The 19125-nt window shown below is 37.0% G+C and overlaps 1 protein-coding gene and 1 long non-coding RNA gene across 2 annotated transcripts in view; both read right to left on the bottom strand.

The window, feature by feature from the left end:
- Positions 1 to 19125, bottom strand: part of LOC136246548 (dendrite extension defective protein 1-like) — a 230756-nt gene that overhangs the window by 53871 nt on the left and 157760 nt on the right. The gene's annotated exons all lie outside the window — the stretch shown is intronic.
- Positions 800 to 17576, bottom strand: LOC136264251 (uncharacterized). Its single transcript, XR_010705024.1, has 5 exons — positions 17461 to 17576; positions 15459 to 15493; positions 13463 to 13564; positions 11915 to 12195; positions 800 to 1057 (listed from the first exon to the last, which is right to left on the bottom strand). It is a non-coding gene; the product is annotated as an uncharacterized lncRNA (long non-coding RNA).

The following is a 19125-nucleotide window of genomic DNA, read 5'->3' on the forward strand; positions in this document are numbered from 1 at the left end:
CTCAATACTAACTAGTTCTCTGTGGCTTTCCCAATTCATTAAACACTATTCCAACAAAGCCATGCTCAGTGTTTGGGGTAATGCGTTACTTATGTAATGCGTTACATAATAATTATTACTTTTGTGGTAACTAAGTAATATAACAAATACGCTATAAAAACAGGTAATATAACTTGAGTTACTCTACTTTCAAATGTAACACATTACCAAAGTAATATAGTTACTGTAACAAGTCTAATATTATGTAATATTATTACTACAAGTAACGAAGTTACTGATCTCGTTAGTAATCCACTGAGTAACGCCTAGCCACAACGAAGTAATGAAGCTTACTGAATGAAGCTTATTCACCAGCTTCTTACCTATAACCAAGATTTGCACATTGTCCAACAACGCAATCATGTCACGTGATAAGGTGGTAGTTTCACACGTAACAGCTTAAGGCTGTGGACACAAAGTAATATAATATGTAATATTATAGTTACTTTATTTTTTTGGGTAATATGTAACTGTAACTAAATAGTTCTGTTGCAAGTAATAAGTTATATGTAACTAGTTACTTTTACAAAGTAACTGTCCCAACACTGGCCATGCCCATTACATAGCACCAGATTATCACTTGTAGGGTCTCTGCAAAAGCTAAACTTACTAGTTCTGAAGAAAGGAGAGAGAGTAAAATATGGTAGTCTATCCCAGCAATCAAATTGTGGTAAAAATGTGAGGGATGTGTGTGGAAGCTGAATTCTCAGTCACATGATCATGTAAACAAGATCAATATTTTCTTGCATAACATCCTTTTTCCAATTTGAAACATCCACATTCCAGGTATCCCAACATTACTGGTCTCATCAATGTTGATAATATCTGGGGTTGATGATCCAGGAATGGTGAAGTGGTTAACACCATCACCAGCATTAATTCTTGCTACAGCTTCATTCCCATCAACTCCACCATCACGATCAGCAGTAGTCCATTGTATTTTCCCATGAGCATATAGGAATATTACATATGACTCAAGTCCCTTATTAGTGGCTATTATACACTGGAAAGTGTTGGTCTGTAGTAACAGTGATATGTATGTGAACAATGTAGGATATAAATTTATTATTATTGCATGTGACATGTACACTTGTATGTGCAGTAGGCTTGAGGCAATTATGACCTTGAATATTTAGAGTGCTATGCTCAAAATTATTCTGGCATAATTGGTGCAAGCCGAATGTGCAATATTCTATGTAGTTGAAATCAAGTTGATGTTATGCCACATTTAAAATACCACTTAACACTGCGTACTGAATAAGGTAATGTAATTGCATAAATTACATGGAATTATCATCTGACTGATATTTTTATGACTTCTAAACAATGTAGGTTGCTGTTCAGGCAGAACTTTGATCAGAGAGGGCAAATGCCTGAGTACAAATAGATGTGCTGCATCGTGTTTTTGTGTCATTCTAATAGAACCTGCACTCTCAGCCTTTGTATATACTCTACAGTATTCTACAAATACTAGAACTTTCTTTGCTATGTAGAGCTGATGATATGTAAACTGTTTATAGACTGGGTAGATGGAAGGTAAAACTGTATATACTAGAAATGAAACAAGTTGGGGAATAATGTTGTGTTCGGATGATGACAATGAATACACAAAAATGATCAAGACAATACAATTTTAGTTGCAAACCTATTAGTAGGAACTAGCATTCTCGATAACATTAAGACATTAAGGAAGGTAGATAACTGGCAGCAGTACTATAGCTCAGTGGTTAGGGATTGGATGTTTTGGTATACAGGTCTCTGATTTATGTTTATTTTCCACAATTTTTAACTAACATTTATTTTGAGTGAATGTTCTATAAGAGGATTTCTATCACACATACACCACACCTGTTGGTTTTTGCTTTGTAACTCATAAACTGTTACTGACAAGATAAACAGCACTATGATTGATAGTTAACTAATTTTCAATGTATTCCCAAAAGCGATTTACCCTGCATTACGTAGTAACAACAGACCACCACTTTACTTTCTACAAATGATAAGCATAATTATGTGCAGTATTGTGGCTTTATTTCCCCCCAACATTTGAAAAGCATCAAATAAAGCATGCACTAGTTACTGTACGTATGTTGATTTTTATTCAAGTGTTGAAAAAAAAAGAATAAGGCAATCTTTGAAGATGTATGCCTCTGAGATGGCTAAGCAAATCTATTGTTAAATCTGAAACTGAAAGGTGTTCCATATGCTCAGGTGAAGAAAGAAGTAATGCATTACCCTATTCATGGCAAACACGATGTTATAAATCTTAAACTCCTTATATCATTGTGTTCATGAGGTAATTACAACTGCTTTAGTAAGTGCCTGTAACTTTATTTCTTTTTACTTGCCATACATACATATTGATTTTTGGATATTGCTACTTTCCATGGCTGAACTCCAGAAGTTCTCTGCATATGAAGTAAAAACTTCACCACAGCCAAATTAAACAAGACACACGATAGTGTGTCGTGCGGCCAAGTACAGCCAGTTCGGGCACGCGACAGACAATTGTGTGATTTACAGGAGCCAAGAAAACACCGTTTTCACGCATCCGTAGCTTGATAATGGCTGGATGGAAATTAACCATTTTTGCTGTGGAAACTCCCTCGGGGTGGGGCACCTCCCATTTCAAATTCAAAGTGGATATAGTACCAGCACCAGTTACGAACGTGAACGGCTATTTTACCGGCACAAGTCCATCATTTACTGGACTATCAAACACTCCAGTTGTATATATCTAGGAAAGCTAGGGTTGGTACGCGTCCAATATGCCCTGAGCATTTGACTTTAGGGCACGCGTCTAGTAGGTTTCCCCGAGCATTTGATTTTAGGGGATGCGTCTAGTAGGTTGCCCCGAGTATTCAACTATAGGGGATGCGAAAAGTAGTTCCTTAGCATTAGGAGTAGGGTAGGGTTCAGCTTTGGTTTCTTCTTCACTATTGTTATGTATAGAAGTCACTTCAGTCGGATGTTTATAAGGTAGAAACTAAGGGGGTGAGTAGGTGCAGCGCCAGTGGTACAGTCGTTACAAGCATTGATTATGAGTATGGATGCCCGGGCTTGAGCCCCTACTGAGGCAACTTTTTTTTTTCGCTTTCTTAGATTTTTTGTCTAAGTTTTTTTTAATGCACATGACTGCCGTCACTATATAACTTGCCTTTCAAATTTGAGCTGAATCCGCCAGGCTATCACTGAGATATGCGCCTTCAAAGTTCGTCTCAGTTTCTTCATATTTTTCTTTATCTTCTTCTTTTCGCACCACTTAGAAAAATTGCTATAACTCGCGCATGCTTCAGTTTTTTTATTTTTATTCCAGCCCTAATGGCACTCCCATCCTCCCCGATCTCTAGCTAGAAGTTAAACCTAATTTAATTTATAAATGACAAAAAGCAGAAAAAACAAAAAGCAGCTAAACCTACAAAGCCTACACAGACCTACAAAAACACCGCATGGATCGCCAGCATACACACAGCAAAACCCCTGGACAGGGGCCTTAAGAAGAAAGCCCTGCAGACTACTGACCAAACTGCAGGGAGTGGGAGCATGAAACAGAGTTCAACTCCCACAAAGGATTGCCAGGCAACAGGCTAAATAGATGTAAAAATGTCCGGGCATTGTGGTGCCACAGACAAACAGAGAGTTGCTCTAGCAGATGGCGGTATGCTAGGCCATGAGAAATGCCACTCCTGGTGGTTGTCCTCAAAGCAATATCCTGCAAGACAGGACGACTAGTAGCAGACCACAAACCCAAGGACTCAACCACCAGGGGCACAAAGACACCTCCAGCAGCCTGTACAAGCTCATCATGGTGAGCATCCTTATCTTCTTCTCCCTTAGCAGCAGCCACACCTGCTGAAACTGCAGACCGACCCAACAGAGATTCTTGTAATGGACAACGCACAGTAACATCGAAGTACGCAGGCTTCCCATGCACAAAGTCAGGGTGAAAAACATCACCAGGGCGATCCAATCGGGAACCAGCACACCATTGCTCTTTACGGCAAACCAGTGTTGTCCTGAAGTAAAGCATGATATATCACATCACATAAAGCATCGTGCCTACGTATATGCATGGGTCCATGTCCACAGCCCAGCAGATGATCACCAAATTGATCAACAACACTACCACATGGGCAGCGAACTGGAGAAGTGGCAGAAAAGAGAGGGACACCAAGCCAGTATCGAAGAGAACATACAAACTCCTGTGAGGACATGGATAGGCCTAAAGAATCATAAGGAATGGCCCGAAGCCATGAACTGGTACAGGGGTCAGCAGAAATTGACATATCAGACAATTCAATGTATTTTAATGTCATTCAGCTACAGTATGAAAATGTACTGTTTGTTCAATTAGAATTTTAAAAATAAATCTGATTCTACAAAAACCTGTTAATTTTAGCAACTTTTATATGCTCTTCTGTATAGCACGTATATCATATAGGGGGTGGGTGGGTGGGAGGGTGCGGAGGGGAGAGGTGGTGGGTAGCCCACGCACAAGAAGTGGTTGACAGTGAAAAAAACAGTCTATAAGTATCATACAACTGTTTAAATATATACGTTCTTTGATATTGTATATGCATTAGTTTGCCAGTGAGTTATAAACGGCGAAAAGAATGTAATGAATTGCCCGCCCATGCCCAATTTGCGCCATCGTTAAAATGGCCTTGCTCAAAGACGATTAAATGTCTATGACATAGTTTTCTGTATAAATACTTTGGTTTGTTTATCATGCTGTAATATTGTGCTGCTGTGTTATGCTATAAGGTAAGTGCGCCTAACTCCGGACAGTTTTTACTTTCGGTACTCTATCTCTGCTATGCAAGCGAATTTCTCAATCCTTAAAATATGGTGATAAAGCCTATCCTATGGTGCATCAGTCCTGCAAGTTTCATCAAAATATCTCCATCCTTCGAGGAGCTGCACACCAATATTCAACTATGTGTAAATTTCGCGCATGCTCCTAACTCCGGACATTTTTTATCACGCCTGATACAGCACTTACGAAGTTGATTTCGAATTTTCAACACCACCACGTTAAACGTGCATCTATTGCCCACCTCATACTCAATTTTGAGAGTCATAGTACCTTTCGTTGCCGAGTTATGAGTATTTCAAATCTAGGTGTATTTACGTAAATATTTATGCAGCTTCAATGAAACTGGCTCTTAAAAAATCGTCCATAGCAAGTGTTTGGCTGATTGTTTGCAAACGAAACTTGGTACAGTGGTAAGTCATAGTTGTCCCTCTGTACCGTATGAAAATCAGCCAGATAGCTCTTTGAGTTTGGGAATAAGCAGCAATTATCTAAGAATTGTTGATAATTTTGCCACACACGGAAATAAATAATCACCTCGTTTAGAAAAATTAGAATGACTTTTAAGCTGATTTTAGGATTACAGTATCATCGTATATGAAGCATTAATCACCTAAAATTTCAAGTAACTGCTGTAGATAGTTTTGGAGATATGACGCCAAACATTGGAAGTGTCCGGAGTTAGGAACTGTCCGGAATTAGGCGCACTTACCTTAATAATATTAATGCTTATATTATTTAATGATGTTTGTTTCTATTACTTTAGTGCACGGTGGGAGGTGGAAGCGTCCATGATGACGATTGGGCAATGTGCAAATAAGGTGAGTGTATGCTTTGTAAAAAGAAGCCCACGTAGCTGTGCAGGGCTCATCTTCTGTACAGATCAGCTTCTGTATAGTCTTTCATTATTTTATTTTTCCCGAGGGGTAGCCAACACCCACGCAAAACACAGAAATGGTGTACTAGAGGGGTTGCCAACGCCCACGCAAAGCACCCAAATGGCGTGTACGAGACTCCCAATCTTTATGTATTTTTAAAGGCATTTAGTGATATTGCTAACTAGTATGAACTACCTGTACAGTTGTTGATCTACATCTTGTTCTAGTTATTCGTTATCGATCATTGTCTACTTTGTTAAACTCACTTTCTCCATTATTTTTACATGATTTTGGATTTAGGATTTGGTTTCTAATATATTTGTGTATTTCTGATTGGATTTCTCACATAGCATACAAGAGTCCCAAGGCATTGGCTACCCCTCGCTTTTTACCAAAAGCCAGTTCATCTCTAGTTGACAAAGATAGTGTGACCATCTAATTATGATATTTCTAAATTAAATTCTTGATCACAGATACACATTTCCCTTGTTGCTATATGTGGCACACCACAAAATTAACCAATGTAAACAACCATTACCATACCTTGTAGTGTTTTATTTATATGTGAATATGTAGTGAAGTGTGTGTGTGTGTGTGTGTGTGTGTGTGCGTGTGTGTGTGTGTGTGTGTGTGTGTGTGTGTGTGTGTGTGTAGCGTGTGTGTGTGTGTGTAGCGTGTGTGTGTGTAGGGTGTGTGTGTGTAGTGTGTGCGTGATAAAGATTTTTTTTTAATTCACCAATTTAAATGTGACTGTTTTTTCCACAGGTTTATATGTTGGAGAACTACAATCAACTAACTTGAAATTTTTATAATGACCATTTTTAAAATTATTTATTTGATTACATGTACAAAATACAAAGATGTATCACGTGATCAAAAAAGTTATTGGCATGATGTACAAGGACTATTGACCATTCAAAAGTTGATGAATTAAACATTCAAGAACGGAATACTTCTCCATTGCAACTCGCCCACGCAATATAGCGCGCGCGTCACTAACAATCAGTGCTCAGCCGGGGTATGCGACTATTGGATTGAGATGGTGATTTTATAAAATTATTTGTACCGTGTAAAACGTTCGTCACGAACGGTATAGCTAGCTGAAGTATTCAAGAAAGGATAGATCTAGCCTGGTATAACCTGGAATCGTTAAAAAGTTCGCACCTGGATTGTTGGGGTGAGCCAATATTTTCATTGCCAATGGTTCTATGTGTAATGTTAAACCCCCTACTTTGTACCATGAAGAAGGCCGTATTAAGCTGTTACATTTTACGTGAAAGTAGATATCATGCTGACCATTCCTGCTAGAACCTGGAAAAGGTTTAAAAGTTATCTGACGCTCCATAACAGAGCCTTGAAAACCTGCTTCCAGTGTAGACGCGTGTATCTTGCCAATAAAAAAAAAATTATTAAAAGTCGCTTAATTGTTGGATATGAGAACGAATTCTGGCTTGGTCCCGAATGGTAAGTGAATTAAGCAAAAGGGTCTGACGAGCAATATCAAGTGCTTTAGTTGATATTCAGTTACACGCGATTTTCGAAAAATTCGATAGCGATTTGTTGTCACGGCCACAGAGTAAACCGTTTGAAGGAATGACTTGAAAATCGGTCTGTACATGAAGTAACTATCATAGTGCAAACCTTTTGTGGTTTGAAAGAAATCGCACTAACAGTCATGAAGTTATAATAAAAACGCCAACCATATGTAAAATGCGCACGATAGAGTTTTGTTAATAAAAACAAGCCAAAAAGTAATACTTGCCACACCTACCTGACAAACCAGATAACGGAATCAGCTGAAATCAAGTAGAGAGGTAGATAAATCATTTTAGAGTGATCTCACAGTGGTTTACAATACAGGGGCGTAGGGAGGGGGGGTTCCGGGGGGTTCAGGAACCCCCCCTGTAAAATTTAGACTTCCGCAAGCAGGATTCTAACACACCATTTAGTGTGGCAGGACAAAATGAGTGAGCAATATAGTGTAATGGCACAGCACAACAATTGATAAAACTTACATTCATCTCTCAGGGAAGGATTTACAGAGGTAACATGAGCCCTCTTCAAAACTTGTTAAAAAGATCGATATACTCTAATAGAGCAGTCAGGTATATACTCTAATAGAGCAGTCGGGTATACTCTAATAGAACATGCATGTAAATATCCATGTCCATATGAAGTTTTTCAGACATTCCAACATTAAATGCAAAACTTAGCATGACCTTATATATACTGCTATAGCTTTGGTGTGCAGTGTTTAAAGATATAGAGCTCCAGTAATTTATCACTTGTGTTATGCAAAATGAATTCATGCTATGCATATTTGTATAGTTACAGACCTTCCAGGTTATCTAGCTAGTTCCAGCCCCCCTAGTACCATCCCAACCAATCTTTCCTCCACCCTCAGCAGGCCTGACTTGGTATTGGTTTCTAATGATTTGTTCGAATTGACAGTACCAACTAATACCCAGCAACATCTTCTTGCTGCTAGAGCTAGATAGGAAGATCGATATAGCTCCTTGCAATATGACCTTCAGCTTTCTGGGTTAACTGTCAATCTTGTTCCCATTGAAATTGGTTATTTAGGCCACTTTTTGTCAGAAATAATTGCTCAAATGGCTACTGCTTGTGAAGTGCCAAAGAAAATCGTAAGATCCTTGTTTGAGCAGGCAGCTCGCATTGCTGTGTCCTGTTCTTACAGAATTTTTAATTCTAGAGCCTCCCTGGACTGGGATCCTTTAGACCACCTTAGGTAAACTTTAAGTATTACATATAGATATATGTAGATTATTTTTTTGGTGTATTGTAATTTAATTTAATTTTAGTTAATGTAAGTCTTTCCAGGGCTCCTGTACTGATCCATCAGCACATGGTACCCTTGTGTCTAGGCCCCTGTATGCTTGTAATGTATATTTTGTCTTAATCATTAAGATGTTTATTATCTCTTGTTTTGATTGTCATTTGTATCAGTGGATTCATGGCTCCTATACCACAGTGAGATATAACCATCACTTACAGATTACTATATGTGTCTCTATGTGTTATGCTATCTGTTTCCACTAGGTGACTTTATCTAGTACTACCTTCATCCCAGGGGTACTTAATGCATCATAATTAATGTACTTTTTGCATAAAATATAGCAATTTGCTGAGTTTGCTTTATTAAAATATTGAAAGGCTCTCAGCGGCTGGGGGCTGCGCCCCCAGACCCCTGCTTCTAGTAACTCAATGCTGGTGCTGGAACCCCCCTTCAAAAAATCCTGGCTACACCCCTGCAATAAAATCCACTGATGAAAGTGAACTAGGTGTAACAAAAGTGATCGAGATACTCTAATAATGCAGTCACCCTAATAGAACATTCAGCTGCACAATAAGTCACTCTATTAGAACGTTCAGCTACAATCAAGTCACCGTTCAGCTAACAACATAGGGAGTTCAAGTCACCCTTCAACTAGTATCAACAACAAATAGTCCTGTAGAGAGTTCAGTTACAAACAAGTCACCCTGTAGATAATTCAGCTACAAATTAGTCACCCTGAAGACAGTTCAGCAGCAAACAAATCACTCTGTAGAGAGTTCAGCTATGCTTCAAGTCACCCCGTAAAGAGCTCAGTAGAGATCAGCTAGAAACAAGTCACCTGTAGAGGGTTCAGCTGGAAACAAGCCACCCATAGAGAGATCAGCTAGAAACAAGTCACCCTATACAGAATTCAGCTACATTTCATAGAGTGTTTCAGCTAGAAATAAACAACCATGTGGAGAGTTCAGCTACAAACAAACTCTTTCAGTAGAAAGATCAGCTAGAAGCAAGTTATCCTACAAAGAGTTCAAATCCATTTGAAGTCACTCTGTAGAGAGTCAAGTAACCTTGTAAAGAGATAAGCTACATTTCAAATCATCCTGTAGAGAGATCAGCTCGACAGACATCACCCTGTAGAGAGATGTGGTAGAAACAAGTCACCCTTTAGAGAAATAAGCTAGAAACAATTCACCCTGTAAAGATCAGCTAGAAACAAATTACCCTGTATAGAGGTCCGCCAGAAACAAGTCACCCTGTAGAGAGTTCAGCTGGAAACTGTAGAGAAATTGGCTAGAAACAGTTCAGATCAGCTAGAAACAAATCACCCTGTAGGGAGATCAGCTCAACACAAATCATCCTGTAGAGAGATCTGGTAGAAACAAGTCACCCTGTAGAGAAATTAGCTAGAAACAATTCACCCTGTAGAGATCAGCTAGAAACAAATCACTCTGTAGAGAGATCAGCTAGAAATAAGTTACCCTGTAGACAGTTCAGCTGGAAACAAGTCACCCATAGAGAGATCAGCTAATAACAAACCACCTAGAGAGAATTCAGCTACAGTTCATAGAGTGATTCAGCTAGAAAAATAAGCAACCCTGTAGAGAGTTCAGCTACAAACAAACTCTTTCAGTACAGAGATCAGCTAGAAACAAGTTATCCTGCAAAGGATTCAACAGCTACATTTGAAGTCACCTTGTAGAGAAGACAGCTAGAAACAAGTATAGCCTTGTAAAGAGATAAGCTACATTTCAAATCACCCTGTAGAGAGATCAGCTCGAAACAAATCACCCTGTAGAGAGATCTGGTAGAAACAAGTCAGCCTGTAGAGAGTTCAACAGTAAGAAGTCACCGATAGAGAAATCAGCTGGAAAAAATCACCTGTAGAAAGATCAGCTAGAAACAGGTCACCCTGCAGTGAGATTAGCTACATTTCATTCACCATGTAGAAAGATCAGCTAGAACCAAGTCACCCTGTAAAGAGTTCAGCTGGAAACAAGTCACCCTGTAGAAAAACAATTCACCCTGTAGAGATCGGCTAGAAACAAATCACCCTGTAGAGAGATCAGCTAGAAACAAGTCACCATGTAGAGAGATCAACTGGAAACTGGAGAGAATTCAGCTACATTTTGTAGAGTGTTTCAACTAGAAATAAGCCACCAAGTGGTGAGTTCAACTACAAACCATTCACCATGCAGTCAAAGAGATGAGGCTCCCTGTAGAAAAGAACTACATACACATTTCCCAGTAGCTGCAAACAGTTTAACCTGTGTGACTTATTTTTATGATCAATCAACAAAATAAAAAATTATTGCCTAAAGTACATGTAGCTAAACAAATCTCTAAAATCTTCTTCATAATAATCTTATCTGTGGTAAAGAAAAAGACAAGTTAAAAGAAATACTTAAAGCTGGCCATAGGCTGGCTTTAGGTATGAAATTACAAAAAGAAGTGATATCTAATCAAAAACAGCCAAGCTATAAAAAAGGGTGCGGCCTCCAAGAAAGCCAGGGTGAAAAAAGATGTGAAATCAAAGGTGGCGGCCAAGAAATGCCTGTTATGGTAGGTTAATGGCAAAAATTTTAATAACGACAAATTCAGGTGAATTTGTGTTGCCTCCTCCACTAGGATTCGGCACCAAATTCACCTGAATTGTCGTTAATAAAATTTTTGCTATTAACCTACCATCACAGCCATTTCTTGGCTGCCACGTTTGTAGGAGGAGGCAACACAAATTCACCTGAATTTGTCGTTATTAAAATTTTTGCCATGAACCTACCATCACAGCCATTTCTTGGCCGCCACCTTTGATTTCATATCTTTTTTCACCCTGGCTTTCTTGGAGGCCACACCCTTTTTTATAGCTTGGCTGTTTTTGATTAGATATCACTTCTTTTTGTAATTTCATACCTAAAGCCAGCCTATGGCCAGCTTTGGGTATTTCTTTTAACTTGTCTTTTTCTTTACCACAGATCAGATTATGATGAAGAAGATTTTAGAGATTTGTTTAGCTACATACTCCAGCCCATTATATATACTAATGTATATAACTTACTTACAGTTCATTACTGGTTTCTTTCTGATATACCCCATTTTCAACATCAAACAAACAAGTGTATATAAGGTACACTATAGTAGGACACAAAAAATGGTTAAACAAGAGAAATAGTCAACTGATGTGTAAATTAAATCCCATGCTAGTTGACTGATAATTATAATACCAAATTACATACACATTAACTACATAATAATAAAATTATTATGGACTAAAGTAGGAATTGCACTTCAAGTGATGAGATCCACTGCTTCACATTTAATATAATGACCTCCACTAGCTAAAAACCTGAAGTTTACTTAAATTTATTAACATTTAGTTGCTACATACTGTACCTTGTCATTTTGGCTCCCAATATACCCAACTTCATCCCATGTTACAATAAACAAGTTAGTTATCTCAAAATCTTCATGGATGGGAAAAGCTGCTCTTATTTCACTGGCAGCTCTATCAAGGAGATAGGGATCATTGGTTTGATGATAAAACACTTGTCCACATCTGCTGGTGTCAGCATTCGCCCAGTATGGTGCAATATATATTTCGCGTCTTATTGGAAACAATTGTGGAGATCATATACAAAATTATTATCAAACTGCAGAAGTCCAGTTGTAGTCACCTAATAGTAAAATGTAACATGAAATTTAATACAAGCAATGGAAAAGATTTGCAGTATTATATGTTTATCAAGTATATACCATACATACTAATACACCTAATTTTTATATAACTTCGACAATTAAAATTCCCACTTATGTCCACATAATACAGAATGCAAACATTATAGTTCATCTTGACCATAAAATTTAATGACTTCCTCTAATGTTGCATGTTCTTACAACAGTACATGCTCTACTGTATGAAACATTGGATTATTTTAGTTTTGTTACTTTGGTTGATAGTGCAAAAAAATATTTAAATAATAAACAAGTTCCAGATGGTGTTTGTAGCAGCCACATACTGCAGTTGATAGGGTATTGAAAAAAATATTATAATACCCATCACTTATCATCATGTGATTAAAATATCAAGCTAAAAGAATTTTATCTTTGGCACAGTGTAGTTATGTACTCAACCAGTTGCTGTTTTCCTGCTAGTTGGAACAAGGAACAATAGAATCAATTTCAATAGAAATGGTCACAATTTGTTTTGGAGATGACGCCAAACAGCAAAAGGCCAAAAGCAGATCACAAATCAGCAATCTACAAGGCTATCCTTAAATACTTGTCCTTCTTATAAATAGTGCTTATTTCATACTGTCAGTGTAGTGATGTACTCTATGTAGATGAACAGTCATTATTAAGCATAGCAATTTTATAGGAATTGTAGGTGCTGTTGGCCTGACAGCATTGTAGGCTTACTGCTCTAACAGAATGTGTCTGTTGGTATGCATGCGGTCTAATTCAGTGCCTATAATAAGCTTGCTTTTCAGAAAGCATTTCACAAAATGGTTTTGCCAGTTACTCTCTCTTCTTCACTGGCTTATAGCTAGTATCCATTTTAATTCAGTGACTCTTTTGTAATATGCAAGAATCAACCATTCTAATTCCAACAAGCAACTGCTTAAGTGACTGGGACATGCCAAGAACAACATACAATACTTCACTGATTATTAATTTTGAGCATAATTTTGATGGCTGCAGATTCAATGCTGCCCAGGTCTAGTCATGGATTTTTTTCTACTTTCTGCACCTTTTCAAACATATGCACTTAATGTAACATTTTTACACAAGCTGTAGGACCAGGTGTCCTATAGACCTTCAGCACTTGTGCTGTAAAGCCATCATAAAATAAATTAGAATAGTTTGATAGAATCAATAGCTATGAAATTTGCTATATATGCTATTCTACAAATCTATATGCAGGTCATACAGTATGTAACTTACACGAACACTTGATTTTCTTTCATCATAAAATGTCAGATTCTCTGACAAATGAAATGTACCAGTTGTTGTGTAATCATTTTGAGAATATCCAAAGGGATAAAACTATATCAGATATTAAAACAGAAATATGTGAGTTCAAAATACAATACATATGATGCAATAGGTGGTCAATAAAATATACAGCACTTCACTAACAGCAAGTGAATATATAGTGTCCCGCTGTGTCTCTGTACGAATAATACAGGTCTTGTCAAGAGACTAATGCAGCATGAAGCAAAGCCAAGTGCTATATTAGTCTCCAGACACCTCTCAGAGTGCTGTATTTTGTACACACAAATATAGGCAGTGCTTTACATGTTATATACTAGTACTGTGATTCACTTAGTCCAAATATTGCTTCAGTGATGGCCTTTTTTTTGAACTGTAACTCAAATTTAAGACAAATAAACTACAATTATTTATTAATTTTAGAGAGTAGACAAGTAGCCCTACAATCTGAGGAGATGCAACCATTGATTGGATGCAACTGTGATCAGTAAACATAAGTTGTCCATGAATATATTTTATATTATGATAATCTTTGGAAGCCTGCTGTATTGTGATAAAGACCCCAAAAGCCTGAAACTTGGTATACAGGTTTCTGCAATCTTGATTTGCATGGAGATGTGCAGGATGCTTAAATATCTTTATTGCAGGTTGAGAGAAATTGCATTTGATTATGGAGCCCATCTGATAATAGGTGAAATACTCTCAATGTGTTAAGTTGTGCAGACAAAACATGCTCCATTGTTTACAATATATCTTACTGTGGTTTGCTTTTTTCATTGTAAAATACTTTTCGTATGCAAACCTTGTACAAAATTTTTACATGAAAATTTTTACATAAGATCAAACTACTCTAATAGAGCAGTCATTCACGTAAATCATGCAAAAATATTTTTATACAAATAAAGTGAATTACGGTATTACATCTAAAATAGTGAATGTTCCATTAGAATATTTAACTGCTACTGACCATTTTATACTGAATACTGAATCAAGACCAATTGTACAATCTATTTAAGATTGTCATTTTCCACTGATTGTTGTGTTAGTGAGTGTATATTCATAATTAGTTAGATATCCACTTATATAATATACTAGGAATATGCTGGGATAGTACTTCAGCACATTATGCTTTTATCATGCCAGTAAGCCCTTGCCTTAATGGGAACATTTTTACTATCACACTGTGTTTTCTAGTTATGTTGGATTCTAGGCTAGTTTGCTTATTTTATAGTTTGAAGTATCAGATTTACTGTGATCGCTAACTAAAATTAGCCTAGAATCCAACTGCAGAGCTCCTAATTTCCCACATTTTCTTGGCTATGCCCTTCAATGCCTTATTCTATATAACTACAACTACTATATTATTTTTCAGAAACCCCTTCTCAAAATTCTAGACCCACCAGTGTATTGTGAGGCTGGCTTTTAATATTGTTGTGCAAACCTTAATAATCAATACTAACATACTATATGATATATGGTACTGCTCAAATGTAACGTCATCTCGTAAGAGTATGAACCATTAAAAAAGAGCTACTTAAAGGGTGTGGCACTGGTTTTGTTTGTGCGTATTCATCCCAAATGAAACGGGATGAATACTCATGAGTAAAGCAGGTACCACGTCCTTTAATTAGCTCATTTTTTAATTGCTTGCACTCTTGTGGGACGACGTTACATTTGAGTGGTACTGTACTCTACAGTATGTATATCCTTCCTATGGGAGGGATACCACAGTACCTCTACTACTCATTGCTGCATTCCCAAGCATGATTGCATAGCATTTAAAGTACACCATCTTTCCTTTTGATGTACAATAATTTAGTATGAAAGTGGTACATACATGCACACAGTACATGCAGTTATACTGTGTATAAGTAGTGAATGGTACACTTGCAGATACAGTGAATATATATTATGTACTGTATATTATGTACATAAATTTAAATCATACCTCTGATTCACATGTGTACAGTTCTGGTTGGCACTCTTTCATGAAAAATAAAAACTCAACAATGCAATTTAAATGCATGTATGTAATGTAATAAACAGTTGTCATCATAAAACTAACAACAGTATACATTGTTACCTTTAAGGACTGTAAGTGCAAACACTGTAATAACATTTTGACTTATACACAGTGTTGGGAGTAACGCGTTACTTATCGTTACTCATGTAACGCATTACGTAATATTATTACTTTTGTGGTAACTAAGTAATATAACGAAATACGCTATAAAAACAAGTAATATAACTCAGGTTACTTTACTTACAAATGTAACGCGTTACCTAAGTAATATAGTTACTGTAACTAATCTAATATTACATAATATTATTACTACAAGTAATGAAGTTACTAATCTCGTTAGTAGTCCACCGAGTAACGCCTAGCCACAACGAAGTAATGAAGCCTACTGAATGAAGCTTATTCACCAGCTTCTTACTTGTAACCAAGATTTGCATGTTGTCCAACAATGCAATCATGTCACGTGATAAGGTGGTAGTTTCACACGTGATAGCTTAAGGCTGTGGACACAAAGTAATACAATATGTAATATTATTATAGTTACTTTATTTTATGGGTAATATGTAACTATAACTAAATAGTTCAGTTGCAAGTAATATGTAATATGTAACTAGTTACTTTTACAAAGTAACTTGCCCAACACTGCTTATACATAAAGTAAAACAAGTCATTTTAGCAATTACCTGTGATATTGCTGCAGTTTATACACCTGCAGTTATTGTAAGTAAAGGTGGCGGCTATGAAATGATTGCCATGATGTTAATGCTAATAAATTTTAATAATGGTTTTGTGCATTATTCAAGTTTATAGCATTACCATCATTGTAGTCATTTCAGGCTTTGATTTCATGACTTCAGGCTTTAAAACCACATCATTTTTTCCCAGCTTGGCTGTTTTTGAGTAGATTTCACTTAATTATAAGGCTTATGACTGGCTTTAGGGATTGTTTTTGACCTTAACCACATTTTTAAAATTATCTACAGACACAATAAAGACAGAAGTTTCAACTGTATTGTATTGCATGCTTTATTTTCTAATATTATTGCAATACTCTATAGAGTGCAAAATGAGGTGATTAGATGCTCCCTTTATCTGGTAGTGACATATTTAAAAAACTCTGTTTCAAATCTTTGAGTGACATGGGTAGAACTGACATGTGAACTAAAGACCTGATAAGAAAAAGTAGTTCCTTACAATGATAGATAATCAGGTAATCAGATAAATAGTGTCTATCAGCAAATCAAACCCCATAGCACCAAGCACGAAGGAAGAGTTCACTCTGAAGGGCTAAACTTGTAACTTGTGCCACACGCATCCCAGAGAGGTTCTGTTTGTTGCAAAGGACAGAGAAGAAAATTGCTTCATAGATTTCTGTTAGTACAAGGTGCTACATGGTGACAGGGGCGGTGGAGCAGGCCAAAGAGTGAGGGGGCCAGGCCAGCTGTAAGTTGAAGACCAAAAAAAAAAAAGGGTCACAGCCTGCTGACAATAGCTGCTCTTCACCAATTACATCTCCTTATTTATAACTACACATACGTAGCTAAGGAATTTGCTACACTGCTTCTCTGAATACTGTGACTGCTCTATTAGAGTATCCAGATCCTGACTGTTCTATTAGAGTATCTCGATCTTTTCTTGCAAACGGTGTCCCAAAAAGTGGGGGGGCCATGGCCCCCCTGGCCCCCCCGTCTCCACCGCCTATGGATGGTGATAATTTGCTTGTTTTAGGCCCAGCAAATTCAATGGTGAAGCCATACAAACTGTTTCAATCCACCTTACTATGTACGCACCAATTTTCAGGTCATTTCCACAACAGACAGTTTTGTACCTGAGTCATACCACAGGACTGATCAACAGCTCTCCCAGAAGTTCGACAGTTATTATTATATATAACATTCATCATAAAATTTGTGCAGTAATCTAAACATACCACTGTTGTCGATGACTCGTAGCTGAATCAATTCACTAGTATATTTCACATCATCAATAATAACAGAACAGTTTATTTCTCCACTGTCTGTTACTTCCAATTTAGTGATCAGTGATTGTTCAGTTTCCATATGAACAAAACATCCAGTGGAACAATTCCAACTAAACTCACTATCAGATGGTGGAGTAGGAGTTACCATACATGTCAAGGTGATATTAGATCCAACAGGATATTCAAACTTGTTTTTAATCGCAATAACTGGTGGATCAGTGATTACAGTAACAGTATACTCTGGTATGTTGTAACCTGTGTACATGAATAATAAATGCTATAAATAATTTTCTCCATTCATTATGTTGTGGTATATAATTGCTTAATTAATTTGCTTTTAATTACTGTAATGTCGTGTGGTCAAGTACAGCCAATGCAGGTGCATGACAGACAAGTGTGTATTTTACAGGAACCATGAAAATGTTGTTTTCATTCATCCATTGTTCGATAGTGCCAGGATGGAAGCTAACCACTTTTGCTGTGGAAACTCCTTCACAGTGGGGAACCTCCTGTTCACATTTGAGCTGAATCTGCCCAGCCATCACTGATATATGCATCATCAAAGTTTGCATAACACAGTAGTTTCTTTGTATTCTTCTTCATCTCGTTTTGCCTCCTTTTTGCTCAACTTATGTACATGTAGAAAAATTGCTAATTGCCATAATTAACATGTGTTTTAGTTGATTTACTTCAAATTTAAGGGCAGTAAGAACACAATGAAGAAAATAATGAAGAACACATAAAGAACACATTTACAGTCCAAACTCTGGATATGTGTGATTGTTGAAAATGTAATAATGATTTTTTGTCATGGCCACAGGGTAAACCACTTGAATGAATTATTTGAAAATCAATCTGTACAGGGAGTAACCATTGTAGTGCAAACTCTTTGTGATTTGATGAAAGAAATCATGCTAACAATCAGTAAAAATGCCAACCTTGTGAAAGAAATGCATGATTGAGTTTTGTTGATAAAAAGTATACCATAGTTAACAGAATCATCTGAAAATAGGAGATAGGTAGATTAATTATTTTAGAATGGCCCCCCCTCAGTGTTTTACAAGGAATCAGATTAAAACCACTGAGTTACACTATGAAAGTCGATTAGATGTAGCAAGTGCTCGATCGAGATATTCTAATAGTGCAGTCTCACATTGGAACACATTCGGCTACATATTAAGTCACTCTATTAGAATGTTCAGCTATAATCAAGTAACCATGTAGAGAGTTAAACTATATTATATGAACAAGTCACTGAGTAGAGAGTTCAACTCCAAACAAATCACCCTGTATAGAGTTCAGCTACATATAAAGTCACCTTAGAGAATCCAGCTCACCTTTCAGTTACAAACAAATCATCCTGTAGAAAGTGGAGCTATTAAACGTCAACTTGTAGAGTACAGCTACTGTATATTTATTTAATTACAAGCCACCCCATAGAAAGATCAGCTGCAATCAAGTCACCATGTAGTGACAATGATCACCCTGTAAAAATTTTAGTTGTGAACAAGTCACCCTGTAGAGAGATCAGCTACAATCAAGTCAATATGTAGAGAGTTCTGCTCCAAACATGTCAACCTGTAGACATAAGCTACTGATAAGTCACCCCATACA

Source organism: Dysidea avara, chromosome 1 (assembly GCF_963678975.1).
Source record: "Dysidea avara chromosome 1, odDysAvar1.4, whole genome shotgun sequence".
NCBI lineage: Eukaryota > Metazoa > Porifera > Demospongiae > Dictyoceratida > Dysideidae > Dysidea > Dysidea avara.